The sequence below is a fragment of the Rana temporaria genome, chromosome 5 (assembly GCF_905171775.1).
Source record: "Rana temporaria chromosome 5, aRanTem1.1, whole genome shotgun sequence".
In the NCBI taxonomy this organism is placed as follows: Eukaryota; Metazoa; Chordata; class Amphibia; order Anura; family Ranidae; genus Rana; species Rana temporaria.
Window position 1 is genome coordinate 14,070,486 of NC_053493.1, and position 20,777 is coordinate 14,091,262.

At 48.3% G+C, this 20,777-nt stretch overlaps 1 protein-coding gene across 1 annotated transcript in view; it reads right to left on the minus strand.

Moving 5' to 3' along the window:
* Nucleotides 1-14,143, minus strand: part of GJC2 (gap junction protein gamma 2) — a 133,079-nt gene extending 118,936 nt beyond the window's left edge. The window contains exon 1 of the mRNA XM_040352195.1: nucleotides 13,918-14,143. The gene's annotated coding sequence lies outside the window, so the exon portion shown is untranslated. The remainder of the gene's footprint in view (nucleotides 1-13,917) is intronic.
* Nucleotides 14,144-20,777: the final 6,634 nt, after the last annotated feature.

The window sequence follows — 20,777 nt, forward strand, 5'->3', positions numbered from 1 at the left end:
ACTGCAAGCGTACCAACCCCTCCCCCCCCCTAAGGTCATGGGTCGGAAGGGGATTCAATGATCTGTATACAGGAGGGAACGTAATATAATAACGCCATGCAGGTGCCACCTTGACGGTAACTGAACCCAGGACCTCGGTGCAACAAGACAGAGGCCTAGATTCACGTCCCCCGGCGTAAGTGTGGGCGGGCGTAGCGTATCGTATTTACGCTACGCCGCCGCAACTTACAGAGGCAAGTGCTGTATTCACAAAGCACTTGGGGCCAGATTCACGTAGGTGAGCTGCGGCGTAACGTATCTTAGATACGTTACACCGCCGCAAGTTTTCATCGCAAGTGCCTGATTCACCAAGCACTTGCGATGAAAACCTACGCCGGCGCAAGGCGGGCCAATTCAAATGGGCGTGTGCCATTTAAATTAGGCGCGTTCCCGCGCCGGACCTACTGCGCATGCTCAGTGTCGCAATTCCCATCGTGCTTTGCGCGCCGTGACGTCATTTTTCGAACGGCGACGCGCGTAGCGTACTTCCGTATTCCCAGACGTCTTACGCAAACGACGCGAAATTTTTAATTTCGACGCGGGAACGACGGCCATACTTTAGACAGCAATACGTTTGCTGACTAAAGTTAGGGCACCAAAAAAAAACGACTAACTTTGCGACGGGAAACTAGACTAGCGGCGACGTAGCGAACGCGAAAAACCGTTGTGAATCGCCGTAACTCCTAATTTGCATACCCGACGCTGGTTTACGACGCAAACTCCCCCCAGCGGCGGCCGCGGTACTGCATCCTAAGATCCGACAGTGTAAAACAATTACACCTGTCGGATCTTCTGGCTATCTATGCGTAACTGATTCTATGAATCCGTCGCATAGATAGAAACAGAGATACGACGGCGTATCAGGAGAAACGCCATCGTATCTCTTTTGTGAATCTGGCCCAAGCGTCCTAAGTTACGGCGGCGTAGCGTAATTGTGCCGGCGTAAGCCCGCCTAATTCAAATTGTCAAGAGGTGGGCGTGTTTTATGCAAATAAAGCATGACCCCGCGTAAATGATGTTTTGAACGAACGGCGCATGCGCCGTCCGTGGACGTATGCCAGTGCGCATGCGTCGGATAGAATGCCTAAGATACGTCGAACACTGCCTACGACGTGAACGTAACTTACGCACAGCCCTATTCACGTACGACTTGCGCAAACGACGCTTGTTCCGGCGTCCATACTTTGCATTGGCTGCGCCACCTAGAGACCAGCTTTATCTTTACGCCGCCGTATGTCTTACGTAAACGGCGTAACTAATTGCGACGGGCGTACGTACGTTCGTGAATCGGCGTATCTTGCTCATTTACATATTCGACGCGGAAAACAACGGAAGCGCCACCTAGCGGCCAGCGTAAATATGCACCCCAAGATACGAAGGCGTAGGAGACTTACGCCGCTCGTATCTTGGCCAAATCTATGCGTAACTGATTCTATGAATCAGGCGCATAGATACGACGGCGGCCATTCGGACTTACGATGGCGTATCTGGAGATACGCCGTCGTAAGTCTTTGTGAATCTGGGCCAGAAACGCTAACCGCAGTTATGAAACGCGTGGGATGTGAAGATTTCATCTTTTATGCTTTTCTTTAAGGACATTTTGACATTTCTTATTTTTCCTTTCAGAATTCATTTTTTTTTGGGGGGGGGGGGGGTTGGGGGGGGGGGACCCCAGTGCAGGACAAAGACATCAGCGTGTTAATTATATCTTATCCTTGTGCAGGACTAATAAGTAAAGGGGTCCAGAGAGGGCCAGGCCAAGGGGGTAAGATTCCCCCTCCATCCAGTAGGTGGCGCTGTGCCATTATACAGATGGAGTGGAGTCTCCTCCCCTCATGGACTCCATTGGTGTCTCAGAGGAACCAGCTGCCTGATTGGATGCTGAAACCTTTGGCGGCCATTTTTGTGTAACCCTTTATATAATAGGGTGACCTGCGTCATTAGGGCACGGGCGAGTGGCCTTGGGCACTTGAGCAGGAATGGGGGCACAAATAGGGCAGAACCCAGTGGCGGCTGGTGCTCAAAATTTTGGGGGGGGGGGGGGGGTGCAAACAAATAAAAAAAAAACATCAATTGCTGCCACTGTGCCATCAAACGCAGCCAATGTGCCCATAAAACGCAGCCACTGTACCCATAAATTGCCGCCATTGTGCCATCAAACGAAGCCACTGTGCCCATCTAATGCAGCCACTGTGCCCATCTAATGCAGCCACTGTGCCCATCAAATGCAGCCACTGTGCCCACCAAACGCAGCCACTGTGCCCATAAATTGCTGCCACTGTGCGCTTCAAATGCAGCCACTGTGCCCATCAAGCACAGCCAGAGGCGGCTCTAGGCTTTGTGAGGCAAAACTTGACATGGGGGCCCCACTCACACCCATGATGGGAAAAATAATTCAAGGACAAGAGCCTCTTCCCCACAACCCTGGCCGGTGGTTTTGGGGGTCTGCGGGCAGGGGGCTTATCAGAATCTGAAAGCCCCCTTTAACAAGGCGGCCCCCAGATCCTGCTCTTTAATAACTAAGGGGCGGGGGCCACCTGGTGTGAGGTAACTGGTGAACCCGCCCCCTTGTGACGTCATTGACCGAGGGCATGCTGGGCCATTGACGTCACAAGGGGTGGTGTCACCGATATTCACTGGATGTTAGGGACGCTGGGCTCTTAACGCTGCCTGAGCACAGCAGCGTTAGGGTCCCATGTCCCTTAAAACTGGAGTAATGCATTGGGTAAGTTAGGCTGCCGCGAGGCCCTTGTGAGTGTGAGGCCTTAGGCGACCGCCTAATTTGCCTAATTAAAGAGCCGCCTCTGAGCACAGCCACTGTGCCCACCAAACGCAGCCACTGTGCCCATAAATTGCTGCCACTGTGCCATCAAACGCAGCCACTGTAACCATCAATTGCTGCAAGTGTGCCCCATAAATTACCGCCAGTTTGCCCCATCAATTGCTGTCAGTGTGCCCCTCCCCCCCCCCCCCCCCCCCCCCGGAACTTACCTGTCTCGGGTCACAGCGCTGTCCATGCTCCCTCTGAGTCCTCAATGTCTTCTGCCGTCCTCTTCTGCTATGATTGGACACCTGATAGGCATGCAATCACAGCACCTGTTGCTTCAGCCAATCAGGTGACAGGTAACCAGACCCGGTGCACCTGATTGGCTGAGAGGAGGGAAGTGATTTATTCGCTTCTCTAACACAACACTGAGTAAACAGTGGGGTAGATTCACGTTGGGCCGCGCAATGATACGGCGGCGCAGCGTATCGTCTTTACGCTACGCTGCCGTAACTTACAGGAGTAAGTGCTGTATTCAGAAAGCACTTGCTCCGTAAGTTGCGGCGGCGTAGCGTAAAAGGGGCCGGCGTAAGCGCGCGTAATTCAAATGATCCGGTAGGGGGCGTGGATCATTTAAATTAGGCGCGTTCCCGCGCCGAACGTACTGCGCATGCGCTGTCCCTAAAATTTCCCGACGTGCATTGCGGTAAATGACGTCGCAAGGACGTCATTGGTTTCGACGTGAACGTAAATGGCGTCCAGCGCTATTCACGGACGACTTACGCAAACGACGTAAAATTTTCAAATCGCGACACGGGAACGACGTCCATACTTACCATTGGCTGCGCCTCCTAATAGCAGGAGCAACGTTACGACGAAAACGACTTACGCAAACGACGTAAAAAACTACCGCCGGGCGCACGTACGTTTGTGAATCGGCGTAAGTATGTAATTTGCATACTCTACGCTGACAACTACAGAAGCGCCACCTAGCGGCCAGCGTGAGAATGCACCCTAAGATACGACGGTGTAAGAGACTTATGCCAGTCGTATCTTAGGCTAATGTCGGCGTATCTAGCTTTCTGAATACAGAAAATAGATACGCCGGCGTAGCTTTGACTTTACATGGCGTATCTATGGATACGCCAGCGTAAATCGTTCGTGAATCTACCCCAGTGAACGCACAGCATTGCGCCCGCTGTTTACCAATCTACAAATTGGACAAAGCCTACGGAATTCTCCAGCCTAAATACAGTATACAACTATCCTCCAAAAAAAAAAAATAGATAAAAACAAAGGGCCAGATTCAGGTACATTTGCGGCGGCGTAACCTATCGCATTTACGTTACACCGTCGCAAGTTTTTACTGGCAAGTGCTTGATTCGCAAAGCACTTGCCTGTAAAGTTGCAGCGTCGTAGCGTAAATTCCTCCGGCGCAAGCCCAGCCTAATTCAAATGATCCGGGTAGGGGGCTCGGATCATTTAAATTAGGCGCGTTCCCGCGCCGAACGTACTGCGCATGCTCCGTTTTGAAATTTCCCGCCGTGCTTTGCGCGAAATGACGTCGCACCGACGTCATTTTTTGAACGTCGACGTGAGTTACGTCCTTTCCTATTCACGGACGACTTACGGAAAAAAAAAAAATTTGACGCGGGAACGACGGCCATACTTTAACATGGCAGGTCTATCTATACGCCACGAAATAGCAGCTTTAACTATACGCCAGGAAAAGCCGACTAGCGACGACGTAAGAGAATGCGACGGCCGCGCGTACCTTCGCGAATCGCCGGAAAAAGCTAATTAGCATACCCGACGCGGAAAACGATGCAAACTCCACCCAGCGGGCGCCGAAGTATTGCACCTACGATCCGAAGGCGTACGCCTGTCGGATCGAAGCCAAATGCCGTCGTATCTTGGTTTGAGGATTCAAACTAAAGATACGACGCGGCAAATTTGAAAGTACGCCGGAGTATCAGTAGATACGCCAGCGTACTTGTACTGTGAATCTGGCCCAAAGTAGATTTTCACAGCTCGAAAGGCAAAATTGATCATTTCCGTTTTATTAATACTTTGCTAATTTTTATAAAAAAATAAAAAAATGTAAAAATAAAAAATGCAGACATCAATCTCTCCGAAACGATTCTGCTCAACCCTAATAATCTCCTTGGGCTGGGAAGGTCTACGGTGACCTCAGGATGCTCATACACAATAATATGATCGTTCATCCCCAACCCAGCAACCATTTACGGATTGGATAAGGCCTACGGAATTCCCCAGCCTAAATGCAGTATAAAACTATCCTTAAAAAAAAAAAAAAACACTAGATAAAAAAAGGCGATGTTTTTTTTAAACAAATTTCACATAAACAGTTCAATAAACAAATATGGCAGTTTCCTGTAATATTTTGCTTAATTTATATAAATAATTTTTCATATTTAAACCTATAGAAATAAATGTAAATATTAAAATTTATATAAATTAATATATATAAATAAATTTTGCTGCAAACACGAAGGCCCGGATTCACGTAGAATCGCGTATCTTTGTGCGGGCGTAACGTATCCTATTTTTGTTACGCCTCCGCAACTTTGACAGGCAAGTGCCGTATTCTCAAACCAAAGTTGCGACGGCGTAGCGTAAATAGGCAGGCGTAAGCCCGCCTAATTCAAATGTGGTAGATGTGGGCGTGTGTTATGTAAATTTTATGTGACCCCACGTAAATGACGCTTTTTACGAACGGCGCATGCGCCGTCCGTGAAAGTATCCCAGTGCGCATGCTCCAAATGAACCCGCAAGAAGCCAATGCTTTCGACGTGAACTTAAAAGACGCCCAGCCCCATTCGCGAAGGACTTACGCAAACGACGTAAAATTTTCAAAATTCGACGCGGGAACGACGTCCATACTTAACATTGGTACGCCTCATCTACGCCTCATATAGCAGGGGTAAATTTACGCCGGGAAAAGCCTTACGTAAACGGCGTATCTGTACTGCGTCGGCCGGGCGTACGTTCGTGAATTGGCGTATCTAGCTGATTTACATATTTCTAGGCGTGAATCAGCGTACACGCCCCTAGCGGCCAGCGTAAATATGCAGTTAAAGCGGGAGTTCACCCATTTATTAAATTTTTTTTTTCTCCCCTTAGCTTCCTGCTCGTTCGGTCTAGGGGAATCGGCTATTTGTATTAAAATATGATCCGTACTTACCCGTTTTCGAGCTGCATCTTCTTCCGTCGCTTCCGGGTATGGGTCTTCTGGAGCGGGCGTTCCTTCTTGATTGACAGTCTTCCGAGAGGCTTCCGACGGTCGCATCCATCGCGTCACTCGTAGTCGAAAGAAGCCGAACGTCGGTGCGGCTCTATACTGCGCCTGCGCACCAACGTTCGGCTTCTTTCGGAAAATCGTGACGCGATGGATGCGACCGTCGGAAGCCTCTCGGAAGACTGTCAATCAAGAAGGAACGCCCATTCCCGCAGCCCATACCCGGAAGCGACGGAGAGGATGCATCTCGTAAACGGGTAAGTACTGCACATATTTTAAAACAAATAGCCGATTCCCCTAGTAAAAACGAGCAGGAATCTAAGGGGGAAAAGTGCCCTCTAAGGGTGAACCTCAGCTTTAAGATACGACGGTGTAAGAGACTTACGCCGGTCGGATCTAATACAAATCTATGCGTAACTGATTCTAAGAATCAGGCGCATAGATACGACCGGCTCGGACTCAGAGTTACGACGGCGTATCTGGAGATACGCCGGCGTAACTCGTACGTGAATCCGTGCCCAAATTTGTCCAAAACGATTCCAATCATTCCTTATAAGCACCTTGGGCTGGGAACGTTTCTGGTTGGCCTGAGGGCGCTTTTACACAATAATATAATCGTCATACCCAATCCAGTAACTATCTACAGATTGCACAAGGCTTATGGAATTCTCCAGCCTAAATACAGTATAAAACTATCCTCCAAAAAAAAAAAAAACACTAGATAAAAAAAATGTTGATTTTTTCTTTAAACAAATTTCACATAAACAGTTCAATAAACAAACATGACAATTTCTGTAATATTTTGCTAAATTTAAATAAATAATGTGTCATATTTAAACCTATAGAAATAAATGTAAATATAAAAAATTATATAAATAAATATATATATATAAATACATCTCGCTGCAAACACCAAATTCGTCTATCCTCCAAAAAAAAAAAAAAAAATTGATAAAGAAAAAAAGTCAAAATTGCCAATTTCTGTTTCGGTAACATTTTGCTACATTTTTTATAAATAAATAAAAAAAATGTAAACATAAAAGATGAAAACATCAATCTCTCTGAAACGACTCTGATCATCCCTAATATTCTCTTTGGGCTGGGAAGGTCTGCGTCGGCCTCAGAGCCGGTTCACACTGCGGCGGCACGACTTTGGGGGCGACTCGGCCAGGCGTCCTGAAGACGACTTCAGAGGCGACTTGCAAAATGACTTCTGTATAGAAGTCAATGCAGGTCGTCCCGAGTCGCCCCCGAAGTCGTACAAGAACCTTTTTCTAAGTCGGAGCGACTTGCGTCACTCCTATTAGAACGGTTCTATTGAATAGAATGAGACGCGACTCGTCAGGCGGCTGAGTCGCCTGACGAGTCGCCCCAATGTGAATCGGCTCTCAGGGTGCCTAAACACAATGGGGTAGATTCAGGTACATTTGCGCATTTTTTACGGAGGCGCAGGGCAACGTAGTAGCTCCGTAAATTGCGTGGGCGCTCCGGCAAAATGCCCGGCGTAAGCGCGCGCAATTTAAATGATCCCGTAGGGGGCGGGAATCATTTAAATTAGGCGCGTTCCCGCGCCGAGCGTAGAGCGCATGCTCCGTCGGGAAACTTTCCCGACGTGCATTGCGGCAAATGACGTCGCAAGGACGTCATTTGCTTCAAAGTGAACGTGAATGGCATCCAGCGCCATTCACGATTCACTTACGCAAACTACGTAAAGTTCAAATTTCGCGACGCGGGAACGACGGGTATACGTAACATTGGCTGCCCCTGCTAATAGCAGGGGCAGCCTTACGCGAAAACCGCCGTACGCAAACGACGTGAACTGCGTACGCAGGGCTCGCGTAACGTTGTGAATCGGCGTTAGTATGCAATTTGATGTAAGGGGGGCCTCTGTGCGGACTCTGATGTAAGGGGGGCCTATGTGCTGACTCTGATGTAAGGGGAGCCTCTGTGCAGACTCTGATGTAAGGGGGGCCTATGTGCTGACTCTGATGTAAGGGGAGCCTCTGTGCAGACTCTGATGTAAGGGGAGCCTCTGTGCAGACTCTGATGTAAGGGGAGCCTCTGTGCGGACTCTGATGTAAGGGGGGCCTCTGTGCGGACTCTGATGTAAGGGGGGCCTATGTGCTGACTCTGATGTAAGGGGAGCCTCTGTGCAGACTCTGATGTAAGGGGGGCCTATGTGCTGACTCTGATGTAAGGGGAGCCTCTGTGCAGACTCTGATGTAAGGGGAGCCTCTGTGCAGACTCTGATGTAAGGGGAGCCTCTGTGCGGACTCTGATGTAAGGGGGGCCTCTGTGCGGACTCTGATGCAATGGGAGCCTCTGTGCGGACTCTGATGTAAGGGGGGCCTCTGTGCGGACTCTGATGTAAGGGGGGCCTCTGTGCGGACTCTGATGTAAGGGGGGCCTCTGTGCGGACTCTGATGTAAGGGGGGCCTCTGTGCAGACTCTGATGTAAAGGGGGACTCTGTGTGGACTCTGGTGTAAGGGGGCTCTGTGCGGACTCTGATGTAAGGGGAGCCTCTGTGCGGACTCTGATGTAAGGGGGGCCTCTGTGCGGACTCTGATGTAAGGGGGGCCTCTGTGCGGACTCTGATGTAAGGGGAGCCTCTGTGCGGACTCTGATGTAAGGGGGGCCTCTGTGTGGACTCTGATGTAAGGGGGGCCTCTGTGCTGACTCTGATGTAAGGGGAGCCTCTGTGCAGACTCTGATGTAAAGGGGGACTCTGTGCGGTCTCTGATGTAAGGGGGGCCTCTGTGCGGACTCTGATGTAAGGGGGGCCTCTGTGCGGACTCTGATGTAAGGGGGGCCTCTGTGCTGACTCTGATGTAAGGGGAGCCTCTGTGCAGACTCTGATGTAAAGGGGGACTCTGTGCGGTCTCTGATGTAAGGGGGGCCTCTGTGCGGACTCTGATGTAAGGGGAGCCTCTGTGCGGACTCTAATGCAATGGGGGCCTCTGTGTGGACTCTGATGTAAGGGGAGCCTCTGTGCAGACTCTGATGTAAAGGGGGACTCTGTGCGGTCTCTGATGTAAGGGGGGCCTCTGTGCGGACTCTGATGTAAGGTGGCTCTGTGCGGTCTCTGATGTAAGGGGGGCTCTGTGCGGACTCTGATGTAAGGGGAGCCTCTGTGCGGACTCTGATGTAAGGGGAGCCTCTGTGCGGACTCTGATGTAAGGGGAGCCTCTGTGTGGACTCTGATGTAAGGGGGGCTCTGTGCGGACTCTGATGTAAGGGGAGCCTCTGTGCAGACTCTGATGTAAAGGGGGACTCTGTGCGGTCTCTGATGTAAGGGGGGCCTCTGTGCGGACTCTGATGTAAGGGGGGCCTCTGTGCGGACTCTGATGTAAGGGGGGCCTCTGTGCTGACTCTGATGTAAGGGGAGCCTCTGTGCAGACTCTGATGTAAAGGGGGCCTCTGTGCGGTCTCTGATGTAAGGGGGGCTCTGTGCGGACTCTGATGTAAGGGGAGCCTCTGTGCGGACTCTGATGTAAGGGGAGACTCTGTGTGGACTCTGATGTAAGGGGAGCCTCTGTGTGGACTCTGATGTAAGGGGGGCCTCTGTGCGGACTCTGATGTAAGGGGGGCCTCTCTGCGGACTCTGATGTAAGGGGAGGCTCTGTGCGGACTCTTGTGATCATGAAAAATCTTAGACTGTTTTCCTCGATCCATCACTTTTCCACGCTCTATGGGCCACTTGACTGGACTTGCCCCCCAGGCCTAAGGCTGCCAGCCCTCCCCTCATCCGTTCCACAACCATTTATTGATAAGTCCTTCAGTTTATAGTCCATATAAAAAGATTATAGCAATGTGATTGGTTGTGTAACCATAAAATGTTCATCCGCAAATGGAAGCCTCCACAAGGGGATTCGAAAAAAACCTTGGTTTGAGAGCGTTTTCCAAGACAAGCAAAATTTTTTAATACATTTTGACTTGATAAACAAGCGATGTCTTGATATAAGAGTAACGTCATGTCACAACTGAGTATAAAAGAGAAGAGAGGATCCTCTAAGTGTAGCAATACGGTTACATTTAATGAAGGTGCAACATTTAGCAACATATTGCTACACTTAACCGGTTAAGCCCCGGACCTTTAGGCAGCTAAATGCCCAAGCCAGGTTTTGCGATTCGGCACTGCGTCGCTTTAACTGACAATTGCGCGGTCGTGCGACGTGGCTCCCAAACAAAATTGGCGTCCTTTTTTAGAGCTTTCTTTTGGTGGTATTTGATCACCTCTGCGGTTTTTATTGTTTGCGCTATAAACAAAGATAGAGCGTCAATTTTGAAAAAAATTCTATATTTTTTACTACTTGCTGTAATAAATATCCCCAAAAAACATTTGTTTCCCTCAGTTTAGGCCGATACGTATTCTTCTACATATTTTTGGTAAAAAAAATCGCAATAAGCGTTTATCGGTTGGTTTGCGCAAAATGTATAGCGTTTACAAAATAGGGGATATTTTTATTGCATTTTTATTCATTTTTTTTTTTTTTACTACTAATGGCGGCGATCAGCGATTTTTTTCGTGACTGCGACATTATGGCGGACACTTCGGACAATTTTGACACATTTTTGGGACCATTGTCATTTTCACAGCAAAAAATGCATTTAAATTGCATTGTTTATTGTGAAAATGACAGTTGCAGTTTGGGAGTTAACCACAGGGGGCGCTGTAGGAGTTAGGGTTCACCTAGTGTGTGTTTACAACTGTAGGGGGGTGTGGCTGTAGGTCTGACGTCATCGATTGTGTCTCCCTATAAAAGGGATCACTTGATCGATGCGCCGCCACAGTGAAGCACGGGGAAGTCGTGTTTACATACGGCTCTCCCCGTTCTTCAGCTCCGGGGACCGTTCGCGACGGAGCGGCTAGAAACGAATAGCCACGCCCTCGTCCCGGATCGCTCCCCGCGGGTTTCCGACCGCCGCATGTAGCGGGGGGGGGGGGGGTCCCGATCGGACCCCCGACCCGCGGAAAGGTGGGGACGTACATGTACGCCCATATGCCTGTACGTGCCATTCTGTGGACGTACATATACATGCGGCGGTCGTTAAGCGGTTAATAACACACGATCGGAAATTCCAACAGCAAAAGTCCGATGTGAGCTTTTGAACGGAAATAACGACCGTGTGTATGCTCCATTGGACTTTTGCTGTCGGAATTTCCGCCAGCAAAAGATTGAGAGCTGGTTCTCAAGTTTCCAGATGGAAAAAATTCCTATCGGAAAAATCCGATCGTCTGTAGCAACTCCGACGCGCAAAATTCAGACGCATGCTCGGAAACAATTCGACGCATGCTCGGAAGCATCAAACTTTTTCCGACGGAAAATCCAATCGTGTGTACGCGGCATTAGAGGCGCCTCTCTTCTCTTTTATACTCTGTAGCTCCTGATGGATTTTGCTTCTACAGTAAAACCTTGGATGGCGAGCATAATTCGTTCCGGAAACATGCTTGTAATCCAAAGCACTTGTATATCAAAGCAAGTTTCCCCATAAGAAATAATGGAAACTCAAATGATTTGTTCCACAACCATTTATTTATAAATCCTTCAGTTTATAGTCCATATAAAAATATTATAGCAATGTGATTGGTTGTGTAACCATAAAATATCCATCCACAAATGGAAGCCTCCACAAGGGGATTAGAAGCAAAATCCAGCAGAAGCTCCAGAGTATAAAAGAGAAGAGAGGCGCCTCCAACGCCCTGTACACACGATCGGATCATCCGTTGAAAACGAACCGATGGATTTTTTCATCAGATATCCAATGAAGCTGACTTTCACCAGTCTTGCCTACACACCATCGGTTAAAAATCCGATCAAGTCCAACGCAGTGAAGAAAAACAGAGAAAAATTAAGTTCAATGCTTCCGAGCATGCGTCGACTTGATTCTGAGCATGCGTGGATTTTTGACCGATGGATTTCCACACAGACGATCGTTTTTTTTCTATCGGCTTTTTTAACCATACGAACATTTTAAAACAGGTTCTATTTTTTTTTCACCGATGGGGAAAAAAACTGATGGGGCCCCACACACGATCGGTTCGTCCGATGAAAACGGTCTGTTTTCATCGGACGAACCGATCGTGTGTACAGGGCATAAGTGTAGCAATAAGTTGCTAGATGTTGTACCTCCATTAACCACTTAAGGACCGCCTCCTGCACATATACATCGGCAGAATGGCACGGCTGGGCACAAGCACGTACCTGTACGTCCTCTTAAAGTGCCCAGCCGTGGGTAGCGGGCGGGTTCTGAAGCTCCGTGACCCGATCGGCGCTGGAGTCCCGCGATCGGTCCCCGAAGCTGAAGAACGAGGAGAGCCGTATGTAAACACAGCTTCCCCGTTCTTCACTGTGGCAGCTTCATTGATCGTCTGTTCCCTGACATAGGGAAGCGCGATCAATGACGTCACACGTCCAGCCCCGCCCCCCCTACAGTTAGAAACACATATGAGGTCACACTTAAACCCTTCAGCGCCCCCTTGTGGTTAACTCCCAAACGGCAATTGTCATTTTCACAGTAAACAGTGCATTTTTAATGCATTTTTGCTGTGAAAATCACAATTGTCCCAAAAATGTGTCAAAAGTGTCCGAAGTGTCCGCCATAATGTCGCGGCCACGAAAAAAATCGCTGATCGCCGCCATTAGTAGTAAAAAAATAATTATTAATAAAAATTCAAAAAAACTATCCCCTATTTTGTAAACACTATACATTTTGCGCAAACCAATCAATAAACGCTTATTGCGATTTTTTTTTACGAAAAATAGGTAGAAGAATACGTATCGGCCTAAACTGAGGGAAAAATTAATTTTTTATATATTTTTGGGGGATATTTATTATAGCAAAAAGGAAAAAATATTGCATTTGTTTTTTTTAAATTGTCGCTCTATTTTTGTTTATAGCGCAAAAAATAAAAACCGCAGAGGTGATCAAATACCACCAAAAGAAAGCTCTAAAAAAAGGACGCCAATTGTGTTTGGGAGCCACATCGCGCCACCACGCAATCGTCAGTTAAAGCGCCGCAGTGCCGAATCGCAAAAACTGTCCGGGTCCTTTACCTGCATTTTGGTCCGGGTCTTAAGTGGTTAAATGTAACCGTATTGCTACACTTAGAGGCGCCTCTCTTCTCTTTTATACCCAGTTGTGACATGACGCTACTCTTATATCAAGACATTGCTTGTATATCAAGTAAAAATGTATTAAAAATGTTTTGCTTGTCTTGCAAAACGCTCTCAAACCAAGGTTTTACTGTAGATGGACTTATTTGAGGGGGCGGGGGGGGGGGGGGGGGGGCATTTTTTTCAACCCGACTTTCTATGTAAAATCTGCGATGACTTTTATGCCCCGTACACACCATCACTTTATGTGATGAAAAAAAAAACGACACTTTCTGTGAAGTAAAAAACGACGTTTTTGAAACTTCAATTTTCAAAGACGAAGTTGCCTACACACCATCGTTTTCTCACAATGATCTTGCAAAGTGAGGTTACGTTCCACCACGTTTTACCATTGAAGCTTGCTTCATAAGTAGTTTCTGGGCATGCGTGGATGAAAAAACGTCTTAGAAAACGACGTTTTTTGCTACACACGGTCAATTTCTGTGAAGTAAAAAGTGCACTTTTGAAAAACGACACATAAAATTGAAGCATGCTTCAATTTTTTTTGGTCGTTTTTTACAAGACATAAAACGACGTTTTCCCACACACACGGTCAATTAAAGTGACGTTTTTAAAAACGTCATTTTTTTTCATCACATAAAGTGATGGTGTGTACGCGGCATTAGACTCGCTCTTTGCAGCCCAGCTCCAGCCCGTAGGAAGAACACAGAATTTTCCATGCACAGAATACTTGACATACCTTCGGCTCGCGGATCCCGGGTTGTAAATTCTCGCAGTAAGTTTCTCTCTGGGGCAGGAGGCAGCTGTAGATATTAATAATAACGAGCCTGGCATCGGGTTGTGCTGGCAGAGGGCGGGCGGCGGCAGGTACTGCGAAGAGCGAGCAGAGGTCGGCGGCTGGTCTGGGTGTGTTGTGAAGTCCGTGGGCGGCGGTGGGGTGATGGGGACGGAGCTGCAGATAAACAGGGACAGAACATACACTGAGCAGGATGACAGCTCGCTCCTGGGGCTGGATGGAAGACATCGCACGCAGAGCCCGGGGCGGATTGTTCTGCAGCCGCGTTCCTTTTTGTTGCGTCACCAGGCGAGGACGGGCGAATGCTCCATAACTACAGGCAAAAATAAATAAAAAGAATGACCTATATGATACAGTCTGTCATTAGCAGTAACCAACCCATTTTTTTTTTCCGCTTTTTTTCCCCCTGTAACATATTTTGGGGCAGATCCAGAGAGTACGCCGGCGTATCTACTGATACGCCGCCGTACTTTCAAATTTCCTGCGCCGTATCTTTAGTTTGAATCCTCAAACCAAGATACGACGGCATTTGGGTTCGATCCGACAGGCGTACGCCTTCGGATCGTAGATGCAATACTTCGGCGTCCGCTGGGTGGAGTTTGCGTCGTTTTCAGCGTCGGGTATGCAAATTAGCTATTTCCGACGATCCACGAACGTACGCGCGGCCGTCGCATTCTCTTACGTCGTCTCTAGTCGGCTTTTTCCGGCGTATAGTTAAAGCTGGTGTTTTGCAGCGTATAGTTAGACTTGCCATGTTAAGTATGGCCGTCGTTCCCGCGTTTCATTTGAATTTTTTTTTTTTTTGCGTAAGTCGTCCGTGAATCGGGATGGACGTAATTCACGTCTATGTTAAAAAAAATTACGTCCTCGCGACGTCATTTAGCGCAATGCGCGGCGGGAAATTTCGGAACGGCGCATGCGCAGTTCATTCGGCGCGGGGACGCGCTTCATTTAAATGAAACGCGCCCCCTAATCACCGATTTGAATTCCGCCGCCAGAGATAGACTAGGCCGCCGTAACTTACGGCGCAAAATCTTCCTGGATTCGAACTAAAGCCAGGTAAGGTACGGCGGCGTAGCGTATCTCTGATACGCTGCGCGGGTGCAGATCTCTGTGGATCTGCCCCTTTATTATTTGCAGATCCATTTTCTTTTCCCCACTTCCGGTGACAACACAGTTTGCTCTGCAGTGAAATTGTACAGCGCCGTTGTCACCGTTGTGAATGAGGACACGTTGTTTTGGATGGACATTAAAATGTACAGTATGTCAAGGCAAAACCTTTTTTTGTGTGTTTATAATTTGTTTTTAGTTGTGGATAAAGTAGGGTTATGCCCAGGGCCGCCATCAGGAATTTTTGGGGCCCCTTACACAGCTTGAGAGCAGAGAGCGGGGGAGTTGAGAAGCGGGGGGGAGTGTCGCTAGTTGAGAAGCGGGGGGGGGGGGAGCCGCAAATTGAGAAGCTGGCTTTGGGCTTTGGGTGCCGACGAAAAAAAAAAAAGGGATGCCACCCGGACCCCTTAGAGGTTGGGGGGGGGGGCTTTGGGTGCTGACGGAAAAAAAAAAATTATGATAATAAAAAAAAATTATATAAAAAAATAAAATTATAAAAAAAAGGGGGATGCCATCCGGGCCCCTTAAGAGGTCGGGGGGGGGGGGGCTTTGTGTGCTGCCGGGGGGGGAAAAAGGGATGCCATCCGGGCACCTTAGGGGTTGGAGGGGGTGGGGCTGTGGGTGGTGACGAAAATAAATAAATAATGATAATAAAAAAAATTATATAAAAAAAAAAAAAATTATAAAAAAAGGGGGTTGCCATCCGGGCCCCTGGGGACCACCAGGCCCCTTACAGGTGTACTGCCTGTACCCCCCTAATGGCGGCCCTGGCGCAGTGGCAGCATTTTACAGGGCACAGTGGTGACAATTGATGGGCACAGTGGCTGCGTTTGATGGCACATTGGCGACAATTGATGGCACAGTGGCGACAGTTGATGGCACAGTGGCTGCGTTTGATGGGCACAGTGGCGACAATTGATGGCACAGTGGTGACAATTGATGGGCACAGTGGCTGCGTTTGATGGCACATTGGCGACAATTGATGGCACAGTGGCGACAATTGATGGCACAGTGGCACAGTGGTGACAATTGATGGCACAGTGACTGCGTTTGATGGGCACAGTGGCGACAATTGATGGCACAGTGGTGACAATTGATGGGCACAGTGGCGACAATTGATGGCACAGTGGTGACATTTGATGGGCACAGTGGTAACAATTGATGGCACAGTGGTGACAATTGATGGGCACAGTGGTAACAATTGATGGCACAGTGGCGACAATTGATGGCACAGTGGCTGCGTTTGATGGGCACAGTGAGGCTGCAATTGTTTTGTTTTTTCGTTTGTTTGCACGCCCCCAAAAATTTTGAGCACCAGCCGCCACTGGAGCACATTGTTGGTGTCGGTCCCTTTCTACTATATGATCACATGTTGGCCTTCTGATGCCCCTCTTGCTGGTTGGTGTGTACAGCGGCTAGGAAACATCATTTTCATATACAGTGCAGGGCTTTATGTTTGCTTATAATTACACAAAGCTTTTTGCGCCATCTTGTGGTTATTTTTTATTACAACATGTCTCCAGATCTTATGTTCTTAAAGGGGTTGTAAAGGTAAAAATGTTTTCACCCTAATGCATTCTATGCATTAAGGTGAAAAAACGTCTGTGAATTAGCACCAGGTTCGGGGCTGCACAGTGGAGGTAAGTATGACATGTTTGTTATTTAAAAAAAAAAAATCTTTACATATCCTTTTTAAAGTAGGGTGACCAGACATCCCCGGTTTTAGGGGACAGTCCCCGGATTGAGGACAATTTGTCCCTGGGTTGGATTTGAACAGGGGCTGGGGCAATTTCAAAGACAGTCAGTGCGGAATTGAAAAAAAATTCTGCCACTCCTACTAGCATAGGGGGGTGTCTTTTTTTACATTATCTGTGCCCCTTTCTGATGATCCTGTGCTGGTCAGAACAGAGGGAATATTTCTTCAGTTTCGGGTGCATGCCCATTCAGCTCCATTTGCATGTTCTTCTGCCTTGGCTCAGTCCCGGCCAGCTGCCTGCCTATCTCCTTGCCTTCCCTGGCGGAGTGATCTTCCTCCGCTCCCCACCCGGTAGTAGCCGGGGCCCAAGGAGTAAGACTTGACAGGCTGTGAGGCAAGCGGCGGTGGCGACGGGCAGAGAGTCGCTGATTGCCACCATTACTAGTAAAAAAATAAACATGTCCCCGGATTTCATTTAAAAAATCTGGTCACCTTATTTTAAAGACATTCATGTCCTGCGGGAGGAAGCCACTCAATGGAGGAAACCAGGGGAGGACCTGTCCTGGGGAGGACCAAGCAGAAGGCTGGTATTTTGGGAGAGGCCTGGTAACTTTATTGGAGGATGCACCGTATTCTATGATGCCTTAGGGACCTTTCACAATTGCGGACCGTATGTCCGCATTTTCATCCGTCCGTTGCGGATGAAAACAGGACATACATGGGTCCCTATGTGATTACGGGTGTCAGTGGATGACTATCCGCTGACACCCGTAACCATCCGCCTCCACAAACATCTGCATTTGCGGACGGAAGAAAATCCTATTTTTCTTCCATCTGCCGGATCGGATGAACACGGACATACGGTCCGTGTTCATCCGATCCCCCATAGGGGAGAGCGGAGGAAAGACAGGGCGGTGCCTGCACAGTGTGCAGGGACCGCCCTGCCAGCTGCCAGCTCAGCGGGGATTTTACGGAGGATCCCCGCTGAGCTTTTGCGGACACACGGAGCGGATCATTACTGATCCGCCCGTGTGAAAGGGCCCCTACAGTGTTGCCGGGTCGGCTTAAAGGAACTGTATGGCTGGAAATCCGGGTACTAAATCCTGTGGATTCTGGAACAGTTTAATTTTACTTCCAAAGAAAGGTCTGTGGCAGAGACTGTATTCTTTTTCTTCTGTCCGTGCATCATCCCGGCTGCTAGGCTGGTGAGAGGGGCCTACCCGGGTGAGCAATACCCACTCTGAGAAAGGGGTGAGTGTGACTTTGAAACGTAGAAGTTCCCCAGTGATCTGCATCGTGTGCCTGAACCTTCCCCTGACCCTCCATCCCTCTACCTATACAAGTTTGTGTGAAATAAAACCTACAGAAAATAAATTTACAACTTGTGTGGACATTGAAGTTTCTTAGACTCTCATATTATCCCCCTAGACAACGAAGAGCGAGGTAACGTGCAAGACCAAAACTAAACCAGCAGCTCCTATGGGGGAAGTGCTACAGATGTGTTTATCGAATCCCTTGATAATATTCTGTACATGTTCCCATATACATGTGCCATCTTAATAGCATCATGGGCCTCTGGGCAAAGTAATGCACTAGGGCCAGGGCCGTCTTTACCATAGGACAAACAGGGGCCTGTCACTGTCGGGGGCCCAAAGTAACCCCCCCCCCCCCCAGGGCCCCAGATGGCAACCCCCCTTTTTTTATTTATTTTTAAATAAAAAAAATATATTTTTTTAATATATTTTTATTTTATTTTTTATTAAAGGGACAATTTTTTTTAGAGGTCTGGAGGTCCCCAGGGCCCCGGATGACAACCCCCCTTTTTTTATATAAATTTTTTTTTTTATATATACGAAGGCATGGCAGCCCATTGAAATCAATGGGCTGCTGTACCTGCACAAATTAGGGCCGCCAAAACACATGCATGTGAACCAGCCAGGCCCAAAATAAGCTGGAGGGGAGCCCAAAACATTTTTTTGCCCAGGGCCCAAACCATAATAAAGACGGCCCTGACTAGGGCCCCTACCAGCCTTCATCAGGTGTGCCCATCACCGTGCTCCCTTACATCAGGCTCCCCTATCACAGTGCCCATATACATCAGGTTCCCAGATCACAGTGCCCATCTATTGCACATTGACATGACATCCCCATGACAGTGTCCCCTTATACATCAGGTGTTACCATGACCGTGCCCCCTTACATCAGTTTACCCCATCACAGTGTCCCCTTACATCAGGTGTACCCATACATAAGGGGCCAGATCCACAAAGAAATTACGCTGGCGTATCTATTGATACGCCGCGTAATTTCTAAGATCTCCCGTCGTATCTTTGTTTTGTATCCACAAAACAAGATACGACTGAATGAGGGCTCGATCCGACTGGCGTACGTCTTAGTACGCCGTTGGATCTAAGGTGCATATTTACGCTGGCCGCTAGGTGGCGCTTCCGTTGATTTCCGCATCGAGTATGCAAATTAGCTAGATACGCCAATCCACAAACGTCCGTCCGCCCGGCGCTTCTTTTTTCCGTCGTTTACGTAAGGCTTTTTTCGGCGTAACGTTACCCCTGCTCTATGAGGCGTACGCAATGTTAAGTATGGACGTCGGGCCAGCGTAGAATTTTCCGTCGCGTACGTCGTTTGCATAAAACGTTCGCGAATAGGGCTTTGCGTAAATTACGTTCACGTCGTCTAGGCATTGAGCAGGCGTAATTTTATTCGAAATTCCGACGTGATACTGAGCATGCGCGCGCATGCGCCGTACGAAAAAAGCGTCATTTACGTGGGGTCAAGCTTGTTTTACATAAAACACGCCCCCCTGTTCATTATTTGAATTCCGCGTCCTAACGCCCGGAGATTTACGATACGCCGCCGTAACTTTAGAGGCAAGTGCTTTGTGAATACAGGTCGGCTCTCCTGGGCGAGAGCCCGTACATTGACGTCCGCTCCCTGAGCGGCCACTAGGGGCGCGTGCGCCCCTCCGCTCGTTCGTGAACCCCGTGCGGGTGCCGCCGGGCACCCGCGATTGCTCGTTACAGAGCGGGGACCGGGTGCTGTGTGTGTAAACACACAGCTCCCGGTCCTGTCAGCGGGGGAACTGCTGATCTTCTGTTCATACAATGTATGAACAGAAGATCAGTGATTTCCCCTAGTGAGGCCACCCCCCCTACAGTAAGAACACACCCAGGGACATACTTAACCCCTTCCCCGCCCCTTAGTGTTAACCCCTTCACTGCCAGTGGCATTTTTATAGTAATCCAATGCATTTTTATAGCACTGATCGCTATAAAAATGCCAATGGTCCCAAAAATGTGTCAAAAGTGTCCGAAGTGTCCGCCATAATGTCGCAGTACCGAAAAAAAAATCGCTGATCGCCGCCATTACTAGTAAAAAAAAAATATTAATAAAAATGCCAAAAAAATACCCCCTATTTTGTAAACGCTATAACTTTTGCTCAAACCAATCAATAAACGCTTATTGCGATTTTTTTTTTACGAAAAAGATGTAGAAGAATACGTATCGGCCTAAACTGAGGAAAAAAAATGTTTTTTTATATATTTTTGGGGGGAATTTTTTTATAGCAAAAAGTAAAAAATATTCATTTTTTTTCAAAATTGTCGCTCTATTTTTGTTTATAGCGCAAAAAATAAAAACCGCAGAGGTGATCAAATACCACCAAAAGAAAGCTCTATTTGTGGGGGAAAAAAGGACGCCAATTTTGTTTGGGAGCTACGTCGCACGACCGCGCAATTGTCAGTTAAAGCGACGCAGTGCCGAATCGCAAAAAGTGCTCCGGTCTTTGGGCAGCAATATGGTCCGGGGGTTAAGTGGTTAAATTTAGTGGGGTCTGAGCTGTTATCTGGTGTGTTAATGGCAAATTTAGCCTCTGTTCCAGTCATGGCTGTGCTGGGAGTTCCCACCATTGTTTGCCTGGGGGTGTCATAACCACTCCAGGCCAAGGGTGGCAGCAGCAAGGTCAAGGTGCATTGGGTGTCCC